Source organism: Dreissena polymorpha, chromosome 4 (genome assembly GCF_020536995.1).
Source record: "Dreissena polymorpha isolate Duluth1 chromosome 4, UMN_Dpol_1.0, whole genome shotgun sequence".
NCBI classification, from domain to species: Eukaryota; Metazoa; Mollusca; class Bivalvia; order Myida; family Dreissenidae; genus Dreissena; species Dreissena polymorpha.
Genome location: NC_068358.1, coordinates 6391423 through 6406248, shown reverse-complemented (window position 1 = coordinate 6406248; position 14826 = coordinate 6391423). Strand labels below are relative to the sequence as shown.

The window sequence follows — 14826 nt, the reverse complement described above, 5'->3', positions numbered from 1 at the left end:
AGACACAAAGCAAATATTCCTGAAACTAGATGGTCTACCAATTTGTTTTTTCAGAATACAATATCAGTATTAGAAATATTAGCTCAAAGGAAATCTATAAAACATTTCTTCAAAACTAACAAAATGTGCAAATAGTACACTATCAATGTTGAACAAAATAACAAAATTCAAAACTGAAAGTAGCATTTCTAGATAACTACCAACTAAACACATTTCACTTAACGTACACATGAGCTGTTCTTGGTTTAAAATTAAAAATACAGCATACAAAAACTAGTGAGAAAATGTATACAATAATGTGTCCACTTTTAAAGAATTTGATTAGATAATGTTGAGGACAATTCTTATTCTTAAATAGTACACACAGATGTGAAACACACAGAAAAAACAGAATCATGTGAAAATGATGGATGCTCCCTTATGATGCCCTTTGTCTACTTATGCCAAAAACTCTTTGAAAGATCAACAGATGAGAACATTGAACATTGGAGCAGAATGATGTGACTTAATTCCATCAAAATTATAATTCAGACATATGGACAAGGCAGTAACTATTTGCTTTTCCTCCTCTTAAAGGACGCATACAAATCTACATAATACCATCCATGTATATTAATAAAAATGTAACTCATTAAATATTATAATTAACCAAACACAGTTTGAAGACCTGGTATGTTTATAGTCAAATACACACAATTACAATGGACCTATCCATGTTTGCATATCAAATTTTAAATTGCTACTCTAAACAAAATCTAAATTAAAAGATTTTCATCAACTGAGCTTCCCGTTCTCTCTTTGCATGCCAATTGTAAGTTAGTAATATGGCCTACATAAAAGTCGACTGCTTAACTTGCTATATCTGAAAACATTGATTGGTTGACTGCTTAGCTTGTGATATCTCATTACAATAATTGGTTAACAGATTAAAAAGTGATATCTGACTACAGTGATTGGTTGAAATGTTAACTTGTGATATCTGACTAGCGTGATTGGTTGAAATGTTAACTTGTTATATCTGACTACAGTGATTGGTTGAAATGTTAACTTGTTATATTTGACTAGTGATTGGTTGAAATGTTAACTTGTGATATCTGACTACAGTGATTGGTTGAAATGTTAACTTGTGATATCTGACTAGAGTGATTGGTTGAAATGTTAACTTGTGATATCTGACTACAGTGATTGGTTGAAATGTTAACTTCTGATATAGGACTACATTGATTGGTTGACATCTCAACTTCTGATATCTGACTTCAGTTATTGGTTGGCATCTTAACTTCTGATATCAGACTGCAGTGATTAGTTGAAATGTTAACTTGTGATATCGGACTACAGTGATTGGTTGAAATGTTAACTTCTGATATAGGACTACATTGATTGGTTAACATCTTAACTTCTGATATCTGACTTCAGTGATTGGTTGACATCTTAACTTCTGATATCAGACTACAGTGAGTGGTTGAAACATTAACTTGTTATATCTTACAGTGATTGGTTGACAGCTTAACTTCTGATATCAGACTACAGTGAGTGGTTGAAACATTAACTTGTTATATCTGACTACAGTGATTGGTTGACAGCTTAACTTCTGATATCAGACTACAGTGAGTGGTTGAAACATTAACTTGTTATATCTGACTACAGTGATTGGTTGACATCTTAACTTCTTATATCAGACTACAGTGAGTGGTTGAAACATTAACTTGTTATATCTGACTACAGTGATTGGTTGACATCTTAACTTCTGATATCAGACTACAGTGAGTGGTTGAAACATTAACTTGTTATATCTGACTACAGTGATTGGTTGACATCTTAAACTGTAATATCAACTACATGAATGGTTTAATCATTGTATCAAGTTGGCTATGATTGCATTTGTTAAAATGCCCTGTTATGTTTCATAAGCACACAACACAAACATGGTAACAACATTACACAAACTGACAATGTACAATGAAGAGGGGCATTTTGAATCAATTAGTGTAGTTTTTACAATTACTTTCAACAATCTATATTAAACTTTGACTGACATAGTTTGCAGACTTCTTATTTGAGTCAATCAATAATTTTATTTCAATAAGACAAATTGTCATTTTAAAGATGAAATAACTACATGTACTTTGTATTTTATTAACTTCATCCTATGTCATGACTTTTATTCAATCAAGCATATCTAAAAGCTGATTCGGAATAGGTAAAACAAAAACAAACATAATTATTATACCTATCTTAGCTATTGTTAGGTAAATCTTTTATTCAACATCAATGACTAATTTTTCTCCTATTCAGTATAAATCTATAAAGAACTAAAATGTTATTCCACATATTTTTTTTGTTAAAAAATAACAGAGACAAAACAAAGTCGCATAAACCATGAATTAATTACAGAACAAAGTTGTATTCCCATGTTTGAATAAGTAAATTTACAAGCGTTTAGCCAACAATACAAAGCAAAACAAGAGCACCGCATAACGGTTGCCAACGCTCGGCTGCGGTTGCAGTTTTGAAGAAATGAAAGCTTGTCAGATTTTATTTTTTTTTAGAGGTCACAGTGACCTTGACCTTTGAGCTAGTGACCCCAAAATGGGTGTGGCGTGTAGAACTCATCAAGGTGCATGTATATATGAAGATTCAAAGTTGTAGGTGAAAGCACTTTGATTTTAGAGCCAATGTTCAAAAGGTTAACAAAATGTAAAGGTTTTAGCACAACGCCGGAAGACAAGCTGGCTATGACGATACCTCGGGTTTTCTCCGAAAACAGCCGAGCTAAAAAAGTGGCCATGATTTTGGAAGCGCAGTAGCAGACAATGTGACCAAACAACATGACGGTACCAAATCAATGTCATCCCCTTCAACACTCTCCGACTTTCCTTTAGAGACCAACTACAACAACATAATGAATTGGAATTGATTACTGCTCGCTGCATAAGATTTAAGCTCCATCATGCAAAAATGAGTCTCATACAATATGCGGCAAGCGTAGCTCCAGACCAGTCTGGGCTCTAGCGTAGTCCTTTCAGGAGCTCCTCTTCAGCCAATGGGGCCACGAAACCTTTTGTGAATTGGGACAATGTAACACCTGACCCGACTGCTAGATTAATTTACGAAGACAGACTGGAGCTTTGGTGGACGCATATGGCATAAGACTCATTTTTGGATACAATGCTACTATGTAGTTCTAATTAATGAATTATCTCATATGTAGAACATATTTTATATCATGTTGACACATGTCCTTAAACCATAATTTGTTTAAAGTTTCTAAACAATATGTTTTGTATAATCATGTTTGGCTTAGGGCTTTTTACTAAAATAAACTTTCAGAGACAAAGATAGTTGGAAATGATTACTGATGGCTAAGAATAGACAGCTTTCATGTTTGTGAAAATTGTTCAAGTAATTTATTGTTAATTCGAAAGAGCCATTATTCCTGTTTAATTTAACCCTTTACCACTTAAATATGTATTTGTATGCTAATGTAGTCCCTTAGAAAGTTTAATTTAATTAAAGACATGTCTCACTAGATTCAAGTTTCAAAGGCTTCTATTCCAACCCTTAGATACTGATGAGCAGCAAACAGCATAAAACCTGAACAGACTCAGAGTTACTTGCAGGCTGTTCTGGTTTTATGCTGTTTGCACATAGCAATTTTCACTTTGCCTCTCAGTGGGAAAGGATTTTACAACAGGGCTATAGATAACAAGCGTATTTGCCTTATTACGCAATTAAAATAACCAAAAACGTAATTAAATTCAAAATAAAGCGTACAAAAACGCAAATACAAATTTAATAATGTAATTCCCGTAAAAAACCTTGCGTCACAAAACACAATTCTTACGAACACAGGGCATGGTGTATACACCGGTCTTACTGACCATAACGTAGTGACGTCACCATCAATGTATAGAATGAACACCGGGCGTATTTTTAGACTGGTTATTTTCCGTACAAAACTGTACCGGATAGTTTATATGCCGTCCTATGAAGAAAAGAAGGCAGTCTTTCAAGTGGTTATCAATCTTTGGGGTATTATTGTTTATATTCGTAGACCCGTCCGATTTCTACTTTTATTTTCAAGGTATTCAACTCAAATTTAACCGAAAACGGGTTGAATTGCTTTGAACAGCCATAACTTCATCAATTGTGCAGCGATTTTCACGAACTCGGTTTTATTCAACGCAAATATGAATAAACTTTGATCAGAAATTCAGTAATTCTTTGTTGTTACGTACAGGTACCTTTTTGAATTCCATTTGTATAAATAATATAGTAACCTTTGTAGATATTTACTATATCATATATGTCATTCCCTAAATTACCCAATTGAGTTAAACAAAACAGGGTTGAAAACCCCAATTAAGCTCAAAAGTAGGGGGTGAAAATTTTTGCTAAAACCCTATTGAATTTACAAAAACCCTATTGTTGTCAAAAACAGGGGGTGAATTACCCAGTATATCCCAAAAGTTATCTATAGCCCTGATACAATATAACAAGAGCACTGCATAACAGGTGCCACGCTCAGCTGCAGGTGCAGTTTTGAATATATGAAAGCTTGTCAGATTTTTTTGGGATTTTTTTTAAGAGGTCACAGTGACCTTGACCTTTGACCTTGTGACCCAAAAATGGGTGTGGCATGTAGAACTCATCAAGGTGCAGCTACATATGAAGTTTTAAAGTTGTAGGTTGAAGCACTTTGATTTTAGAGCCAATGTTCAAAACCTTGACAAAATGTAAAGGCTTTAGCACGACGCGGACGACACGACACGACAAGCTGGCTATGACAATACCTCGGGTTTTCTCTGAAAACAGCCGTGCTAAAAATCATGTTTCAATCAAGAAATGCTGCAAACATACAATTTGGTACACTGCATAAGTTTTGTTGACATAAACAAATAATTACACCAAAACGTTTGGTATTGTTTCTATGAATTCTGAACCAATAAAGCACAACAATGGCCAGTATAAAACATGTTGACGGAAGGTGAGGAAACAAGAGATGTGTTCGTCAGAAATACAATGCCCCCTATTGCGCCGCTTTAAAAAATATTTATTTTTTTGTTTTTTTTACCTTTGACCTTGAACTTCCACCACTCAAAATGTGAAGCTTCATGAGATACACATGCATGCCAAATATCAAGTTGCTATCTTCAATATTGAAAAAGTTATGGTCAATGTTAAAGTTTTCGGACGGACAGACGACATATATTTGACATTTGACCTTGAAGGATGACCTTGACCTTCACCTTTCACCACTCAAAATGTTCAGCTCCATGAGATACACATGCACGCAAAATATCAAGTTGCTATCTTCAATAGTGAAAAAGTTATGGCCAATGTTAAAGTTTTTGGACGGACGGACAGACGCCATATATTAGACATTTGACCTTGAAAGATGACCTTTGACCTTGAACTTCCACCACTCAAAATGTTCAGCTCCATGAGATACACATGCACGCCAAATATCAAGTTGCTATCTTCAATAGTGAAAAAGTTATGGCCAATGTTAAAGTTTTTGGACGGACGGACAGACGCCATATATTAGACATTTGACCTTGAAGGATGACCTTTGACCTTGAACTTCCACCACTCAAAATGTGCAGCTTCATGAGATGCACATGCATGCCAAATATCAAGTTGCTATCTTCAATATTTAAGAGTTATGGCCAATATTAAAGTTTTCGGACGAACAGACGCCATATATTTGACATTTGACCTTAAAGGATGACCTTGACCTTTCACCACTCAAAATGTTCAGCTCCATGAGATACACATGCATGCCAAATATCAAGTTGCTATCTTCAATAGTGAACAAGTTATGGCCAATGTTCAAGTTTTTTTCGGACGGACAGTCGACTGACAGACATACTGACTGACGGACATTTCAACTGCTATATGCCAACCTACCGGGGGCATAATAAAACAATGCATGACCAAATTTTTTAAAAACATGGTTCTCTCAAAAAATACTTGTGACTAATTGTGAATTCAACAACAACACAAAATATATTACGATTATCAACTACTCTCGTAGAAGTGAGTCATTCAAAACATAATGCTTTTATTGATATATTGTTAAAGGGGCCTTTTCACAGATTTTGGCATTTTTTAACTTATTCATTAAATGCTTTATATCGATAAATGTAAACATTGGATCGTAAAAGCTCCAGTAAAAAATCAAGAATAAAATTTAAAAAAAGGAAAAGAACATTGCCCGGACCAGGTTTCGAACCAGTGACCCCTGGAGTCCTGCCAGAGTCCTGAAGTAAAAACGCTCTAGCCTACTGAGCTATTCCGCCGAGTACATATATTTGAAGTATTTTATACCTTATATAAGCAATCTTCGTAGTTTCACAAAATTTAACGACAAAAACAGAACTCTCCAAATTATTCAATCGTTTCGCGTTGCAACGCTTTATATAATTTTTAGGTTTTAAAATCGTCAAAAGATGCATATAATGGCTATATTAGACCATGGTAAATGTTCAGTATTACTGTTTCCTCACAAATATCATAAATAAAACGAAAATTTGCGAATCTGAAACAACTTTTTTCAATTTTGTCAATTTACCAAAGCGTGAAAAGATCCCTTTAAAATACATGTATTGAAAATAAGGCATCATGTACAATTGATAACAACATTGATATTTTGTGCCATGCAACATTATACATAAATCAATAACAAGGGTACACAATATTTGTACAATGATCAGAATCTATTCCACTTTTCTAACTCATAATAACATAAATAATAAGACAGACAGACTATTGGCCAAATTGCACCAGCCATAAAATTGCACATATACATAAAAACAACCATGCAAAGCAATCACACAAATACAATAACTCTATGAAATCAAAAAAAATACTGAAGGCTTACTAAAAGGCATGATCATAGAGTTATAATACAAAAAGCCAAATTATCAATATATATAGCACACATTTTCCATGAGTACCTTATAATGCCGACCAAAATGCATTTGCCCTACAATCTGCGAAAAAATATTACAGAAAATTACATGAAAGCATATCACTAAAATATTATGATAAACTACAACAACAACCAAGCTCAACCAGTAATCTATTACTTCTGTTTTCAACTTTTAGACTTTAAAGCTATTTGCACATGGCGGTAATTTTATAGACTTGAAATGCTATTTGAATAAGGGACTGACTTCATAGGCTTGAATGTTATTTGCATAAGGGGCTCACTTTATAGACTTGAATGCTATTTGTAAAAGGGGCTACATTTTCGCACTTGAATGGTGTTTGCAAAAATGGACTGATCTGAATGCTTTTTGGATACCAGGTAGACTTTATAGACTTGAATTCGATTTGCAAAAGGGACCAACTTGGAAGAATTTTGCATAAGGAGCTGACTCAATCAATTTGAATGCTGTTTGCATGAAGGGCTGACTCTATAGACATGGTTGCTGTTTGCATGAAGGGCTGACTCTATAGACATGGTTGCTGTTTGCATGAAGGGCTGACTCTATAGACATGGTTGCTGTTTGCATGAAGGGCTGACTCTATAGACATGGTTGCTGTTTGCATGAAGGGCTGACTCTATAGACATGGTTGCTGTTTGCATGAAGGGCTGACTCTATAGACATGGTTGCTGTTTGCATGAAGGGCTGACTCTATAGACATGGTTGCTGTTTGCATGAAGGGCTGACTCTATAGACATGGTTGCTGTTTGCATGAAGGGCTGACTCTATAGACATGGTTGCTGTTTGCATGAAGGGCTGACTCTATAGACATGGTTGCTGTTTGCATGAAGGGCTGACTCTATAGACATGGTTGCTGTTTGCATGAAGGGCTGACTCTATAGACATGGTTGCTTTTTGCTTAAGGGTCTGACTCAGATATGGTAATATCTATGGCTCCTAGAAAATGCATTTATTATACTTAAGAAAAGTTCAAAACCATTCTCTGTTAAAAGCACTTTACAAAAACTGGCCATTGAACTGATATAGTTTACATAAGATCAAGGCAAAAAAAATCTCTTTGGTCATTATTATTATTTCTGTCCCTGGTAAATGAATAAATAATGGCAACACATTTTTGCAGAGATCACAGGAATGGATTTTCTTAATGATACGGTTCTTGTTTGAAGATGGTAAATTATGAACAAAGACATTCAGTGGTTTTAATGCAATCTATAATCTTTATCCTTTATCGCGCACTAATGTGTACCATCTATGATATGAACTCACTTGAGACTTTATAAAGACTGAAGAAATGAAATCCTAATTAGAATGTGAACGTGGAAAGTTATACAAATATTGTATATAAAATGTTATTGACTACAAGCAAAAACCACGTTCTACAGAGCCATTCTATGCCAATGCTGCAAGTCAAAGATCCATACACATTGCACAACATATAGCCAAGTATACGAGCTTGTTCTGAGGAAACTGGGCTTAATGCATGTGCTTTAAGTGTCATCTCAGATTAGCCTATGCAGTCCGCACAGTCTTTTCTAAAACGACACTTTCCGTCTAGCCTGGATTTTTGTTAAGAAGCGAAATCCAATGAAAAACCAAAAAAATCATTAAGGGGGAAAATGTTGTCCCTGATTAGCCTGTGCACAGAGCACACTGACAACACTTAATGCACATGCTTCAAGACCAGTTTTCCCAGAATCATATACATTTATGAAAATGCAATGGCTATTCTAGAAACAAGTAATCACACAAAATCAACAATGATAAACCCTTTTTTCCTATGAAATGGTCTTAAGATAATATGCCAATTTAAATAAAAACAACTGAATATGATAACAATTCAAGAAAGAATGACTTTTCATGGTAGTATATGTTTTAGTAAGTTATGTTTGTGTAGTTTTTTCCAAATAATGATGTAACAAAAGTTCAACAAGTAAAAATGAGAGAAAAATATTGTTTGTTGTTCTTGCATCTAAAAGGCTACAATAAATTGTACATAAAGCTCTGCTTGGTGTTTGATCATTATAACTTGATTGTCTTTGGACTGGTGCACCAGTATGCTTCATTTGTTGCACTCATATTATGTACAGTGTAAGCAATCTAGCAACAGTTAAAGAAAGTTAACAACAGACATCCTTGAAGGAACACAGCATTAATACTAATACTAATCATATACAAATACATAAAAGCATAACCACCAATAGAAATTTTACTTTTTCTCAAAATAAATGAAATTTGACTGATAAAATTATAATTTTCTTTTTTAAAGTTTGTTGTATTTTCGAGTAAACAAACATGTAAATCAAACAATTCAAATTCTGTTATTGTAGTGAATCAAAAGTTACAATTTTGGTGGCTGTCCAAAACACATATACTTTGATAAGATTGTTAAAGACTATAACTACTGCACATTAAGAAAACCAACCCAATACGAAATGTATTCATAAGTGGTTAGATATTTATCATTATAACTTTTAGTATATTGTTAAATGAATAATTTATTTCAATGTGTGTATACTGTTCAAAATATTTAATACTCAGTCCTCAAAGTGACTAGAGCAGCTTCAGGTGGTATAAGAAGTAGAACATCAAGAAAAGCATCAAACTCAAGACAATCTGAACACTGGGTAATAAACAAAGCTTGTGTTTACTAACTGTTGAACTTGGGGGACAGTTTAAACAAGAGTTGTCAGAGGACAGCGTGCTCGACTATTCGAGTGCTTGAAAGTATAACGTAAGCCATCATGGAGAGGGGGGTATAATGTGGGTGTGTGGTCATTTAATAGATGATCTTTCTTTTCTTTGGGGGGGGGGGGATCTTGGTTGGGGCTTGGGGGAAGGTTTGGGTGGAGTCCATTGTGGTATGTCAGGTAAGTGTTGTTATGTGTCAAAGTATGAATCAAATGTGATAATAAATAAAGAAGTTATGGAAATTTAAGCAAAATTTATTAATTTGACTTTGAGTCAAGGTCATTGAAAGGTCAAGGTAAAATAAAACTTGCCAGGTACACTACCCTAATGATGATAAGAATGTATTTGAAGTTTGAAAGCAATATATAGTCAAGCTAAAAAAGAAATATTTTGGGGTGGGGTGGGGGGAATGGGGTGGGGGTGGAGAGAGGGGTATAATGTGGAAGGGTGGTAATTTATAAGATTATATTTCCAAAATAAGGAAACAAAAGGCCCATGAGAGCCTGAATTGCTCTACTGCTATAAACACTGTGCAAGTTTGGAAAGAATAAGATGGAAACTGTGTACTTAATCGCGCACACAAGGAGAATTTTCTCAAAATCACGGGGAGATTATTGTGTACTTATTTCGCCGATACTGCTCATTTTTAATAGGGTTCAAGTCCTCATTGATATAAAGATACTGTGCAAATTTGGAAATAATTGGAAAAGTATGGAATTAATTGCGTAAACAAGTGGAATTTCAAAATTTTCTCATATTCAAGGGGAAGTCATTCTGGACTTATTGCTTCGATATTGCTCTTTTTACAAAAGGGTTTGAGTCCTTATTGATACAAAGACACTGTGCAAGTTTGCCAAGAATTGGATGAAAATGATGGACTTTATAACATAAAAAAACTGCATTTTAATTTTTTCTCAAATTCAAGGGGAGATAATTCTGGACTTATAACTCCGATATTGCTCATTTTCAATAGGGTTTGACTCATCAGTCAGATAAAGACACTGTGCAAGTTGGGAAATAATTGGATGAAAACTGTGGACCTAATTGCGTAAACAAGCCTTATTTCACAATTTTCTCAAATTCAAGGGGAGATAATTCTGGAATTTTTTACTCTGATGTAACCCATTTTCAATAGGGTTCGAGTCCTAATTAATATAAAGACACTGAACAAGTTTGAAAAGAATCGGATGAAAACTGTGGACTTTATCGCGTAAACAAGAAAAAGTCTAACGCACTGACGGACGGAGGGACAGACGACGGAAACAACACCATGACAAAAGGAAGAAAAAACACTTTTTTTTTGGGGGGGGGGGGGGGGTGATTCTGGGGTGGGTATGGGGGATGGTTTGGGTGGAGTCCATTGTGGTATGTCAGGTAAGTGTTGTTTTGTGAAAGTATGAATGAAATTATGATGATAAATAAAGAAGTTATGGCAATTTAGGCAAAATTTATTAATTTGACCTTGAGAGTCAAGGTCATTCAAAGATCAAGGTCAAATTAAACTTGCCAGGTAAAGTTCCCTCATGATAATAAGAAAGTATTTGAAGTTTGAAAGCAATAGCCTTGATACTGAAGAAGTAAAGTGGATGTAAACACAAAATGTAACAAGGGCTGTTTGTAAAACATGCATGCCCCCCTATATGGGCTATAATTTGTAGTAACAGCCATTGTGTGAATACCGTGGCGGTGGTGGTGGTGGTGTTTATTGATACAATGCATTACAAAAATGCAGTTAGCCTTACATTTGGTAAAATTTAAAGATATTACAAGGGAGGCAAATGCTGTAACAAAAAGAACATGCATAAACGGTAGTTGTTTCCCTTGTTTGAACCATGCTAAATCCTTAAAATGCCTATTTCCAGTATCTGTGACCTTCACCTGTGACCTTGACCTTTGACCTAGTGACCTCAAAATCAATAGGGGTCATCTGTGAGCCATGATCAATGTACCTATGAAGTTTCATGATCCTAGGCCCAAGCATTCTTGAGTTATCATTTGACAACCACCTGGTGGACGGACCGACCGACAGACCGACCTACCGACAGACCGACCAACCGACATGAGCAAAGCAATATACCCCTCTTCTTCGAAGGGGGGCGGTGGTGGTGGTGTTTATTGATACAATGCATTACAAAAATGCAGTTAGCCTTACATTTGGTAAAATTTAAATATATTACAAGGGAGGCAAATGCTGTAACAAAAAGAACATGCATAAACGGTAGTTGTTTCCCTTGTTTGAACCATGCTAAATCCTTAAAATGCCTATTTCCAGTAACTGTGACCTTCACCTGTGACCTTGACCTTTGACCTAGTGACCTCAAAATCAATAGGGGTCATCTGCGAGTCATGATCAATGTACCTATAAAGTTTCATGACCCTAGGCCCAAGCGTTCTTGAGTTATCATCTGACAACCACCTGGTGGACGGACAGACAGACCGACCGACAGACCGACCGACCGACATGAGCAAAGCAATATACCCCCTCTTCTTCGAAGGGGGGCGGTGGTGGTGGTGTTTATTGATACAATGCATTACAAAAATGCAGTTAGCCTTACATTTGGTAAAATTTAAATATATTACAAGGGAGGCAAATGCTGTAACAAAAAGAACATGCATAAACGGTAGTTGTTTCCCTTGTTTGAACCATGCTAAATCCTTAAAATGCCTATTTCCAGTAACTGTGACCTTCACCTGTGACCTTGACCTTTGACCTAGTGACCTCAAAATCAATAGGGGTCATCTGCAAGTCATGATCAATGTACCTATGAAGTTTCATGATCCTAGGCCCAAGCGTTCTTGAGTTATCATCTGACAACCACCTGGTGGACGGACCGACCAACAGACCGACCGACCGACATGAGCAAAGCAATATACCCCCTCTTCTTCGAAGGGGGGCGGTGGTGGTGGTGTTTATTGATACAATGCATTACAAAAATGCAGTTAGCCTTACATTTGGTAAAATTTAAAGATATTACAAGGGAGGCAAATGCTGTAACAAAAAGAACATGCATAAACAGTAGTTGTTTCCCTTGTTTGAACCATGCTAAATCCTTAAAATGCCTATTTCCAGTAACTGTGACCTTCACCTGTGACCTTGACCTTTGACCTAGTGACCTCAAAATCAATAGGGGTCATCTGCGAGTCATGATCAATGTACCTATGCAGTTTCATGATCCTAGGCCCAAGCGTTCTTGAGTTTTCATCTGACAACCACCTGGTGGACGGACCGACAGACTGACCGATTGACAGACCGACATGAACAAAGCAATATACCCCCTCTTCTTCGAAGGGGGGCATAATTAAATATTCAAAGTGACTTAGTATGGATGTAAACACAAAATTTAATAAAATATTCAAAGTGACTAAGTAAAAAAGGGCCATAATTGCTTTAAAATGCCAACAAGAGTTATGCAACTTTTCCTGTAAAGTGCCCATATGATAGTTAGCGAGTGATCCAAGTATGAATGCAATTATAGCTATAATACTATAGGAGTAAAATGGACCAACACACAAAACTTAAACTAATGTTCAATTATATAAGTATAAAAGGGGCCATAATTGTGTCAAAATGCCAGTCAGAGTAACATAACTTTGCCTGCACAGTCCCCTTATTATAGTTAATAAGTGTTGCAAGTATGAAAGCAATGGGTTCGATACTTTAGGAATAAAGTGGAGCTAAACACAAAACTTAACCAAATTTTCAATTTTCTAAGTGAAAAAAGGGCCATAATTCGTACAAAATGATTGATACAGTTGTCTGCTCTTGTTTATAGATTGGGTTCATGCTGGTAAAGAAGTATGAAAAATATGAAAGCAATATGTCAAGGGATATAAAAAATATTTGAGGTGGTATGCAAACTTTAACATAGATTTATCAAAAATATTCATATTTTAAGTGAAAAAAGGGCAATAATTCTTACAAAAAGCTTGATACAGTTGTCTGCTCTTGTTTTTAAAATTGGGGTTATGTTGGTAAAGAAGTATGCAAATATAAAAACAATATGACAAGGTACATAGAAAATATTTGAGGTGGTACGAAAACTTTTACATAGATTTATCAATAATATGCAGATTTTAAGTGGAAAAAGGGCCATAATTCTTACAAAATGATTGATACAGTTGTCTGCTCTAGTTTATAGGTTGGGGTCATGTTGGTAACGAAGTATGCAAATATAAAAACAATATAACAAGGGATATGGAAAATATTTGAGGTGGTACGCAAACATTAACATTGGCCAATGGGAACGCCGACGCCGGGGTGAGTAGGATAGCTCCACTATATATATATATATATATATATATATATATATATATATATATATATATATATATATATATATATATATATATAGATAGTCGAGCTAAACATATTTGAGGTGGTACCCAAACTTAAACATAGATTTATCAATAATATGCAAATTCTCAGTGGAAAAAGGGCCATAATTCTTACAAAATGATTGATACAGTTGTCTGCTCTTGTTATCCCCGCCATAGGCACAGGGATATTGTTTTGGCGTTGTCCGTCCTTCCGTGCGTCTCTCCGTCCTTCCGGCACTTTTGTGTCCAGAGCCATATCTTGAAAGTTCTTTGGCGGATTTCATTGAAACTTGGTATGAGTATATATATATGGATAAGAGGATGATGCACGCCAATTGGCATTGTACACCATCTGTTAATAACGGAGTTATGGCCCTTTGTATCTAGAAAATATGCTTTTTTCAGTGTCAAATATAACACTTTTGTGTCCAGAAGCATAATTGGCAGGGGATATCAATTCAAAGAATTTGCTTGTTTATAGGTTGGGGTCATGTTGGTTAAGAAGTATGGAAAATATAAAAGTAATATGTCAAGGGACATTGAAAATAGTTGAGGTGGTACGCAAACTTTAGACTTGTCCAATGCGAAAGCCGATGCCGGGGTGAGTAGGATAGCTCCACTATATATCTATATATATATAGTCGAGCTAAAAATTTAAGTGCAAAATGAAATAAATTCTTCTCACAGAATTAAATGAGGTTTCACCTCAATGAAACAATTAGTTGCATGACCATAAAAGTCAATTGTAATGGTTTATTCTGAATTTGAACATGTTCACTTGTATTGGGACTTTAAAAGAAAATACAATAATAAAACATAACTCTTGAAAATGTTCTCTGACAAAAATACAATTGTTCACTCCCTTTCT

At 35.2% G+C, this 14826-nt stretch overlaps 1 protein-coding gene across 1 annotated transcript in view; it reads right to left on the bottom strand.

Annotated features, from left to right (window-relative positions):
* LOC127876614 (uncharacterized) overlaps positions 1-14826 on the bottom strand; it is a 90558-nt gene that overhangs the window by 44725 nt on the left and 31007 nt on the right.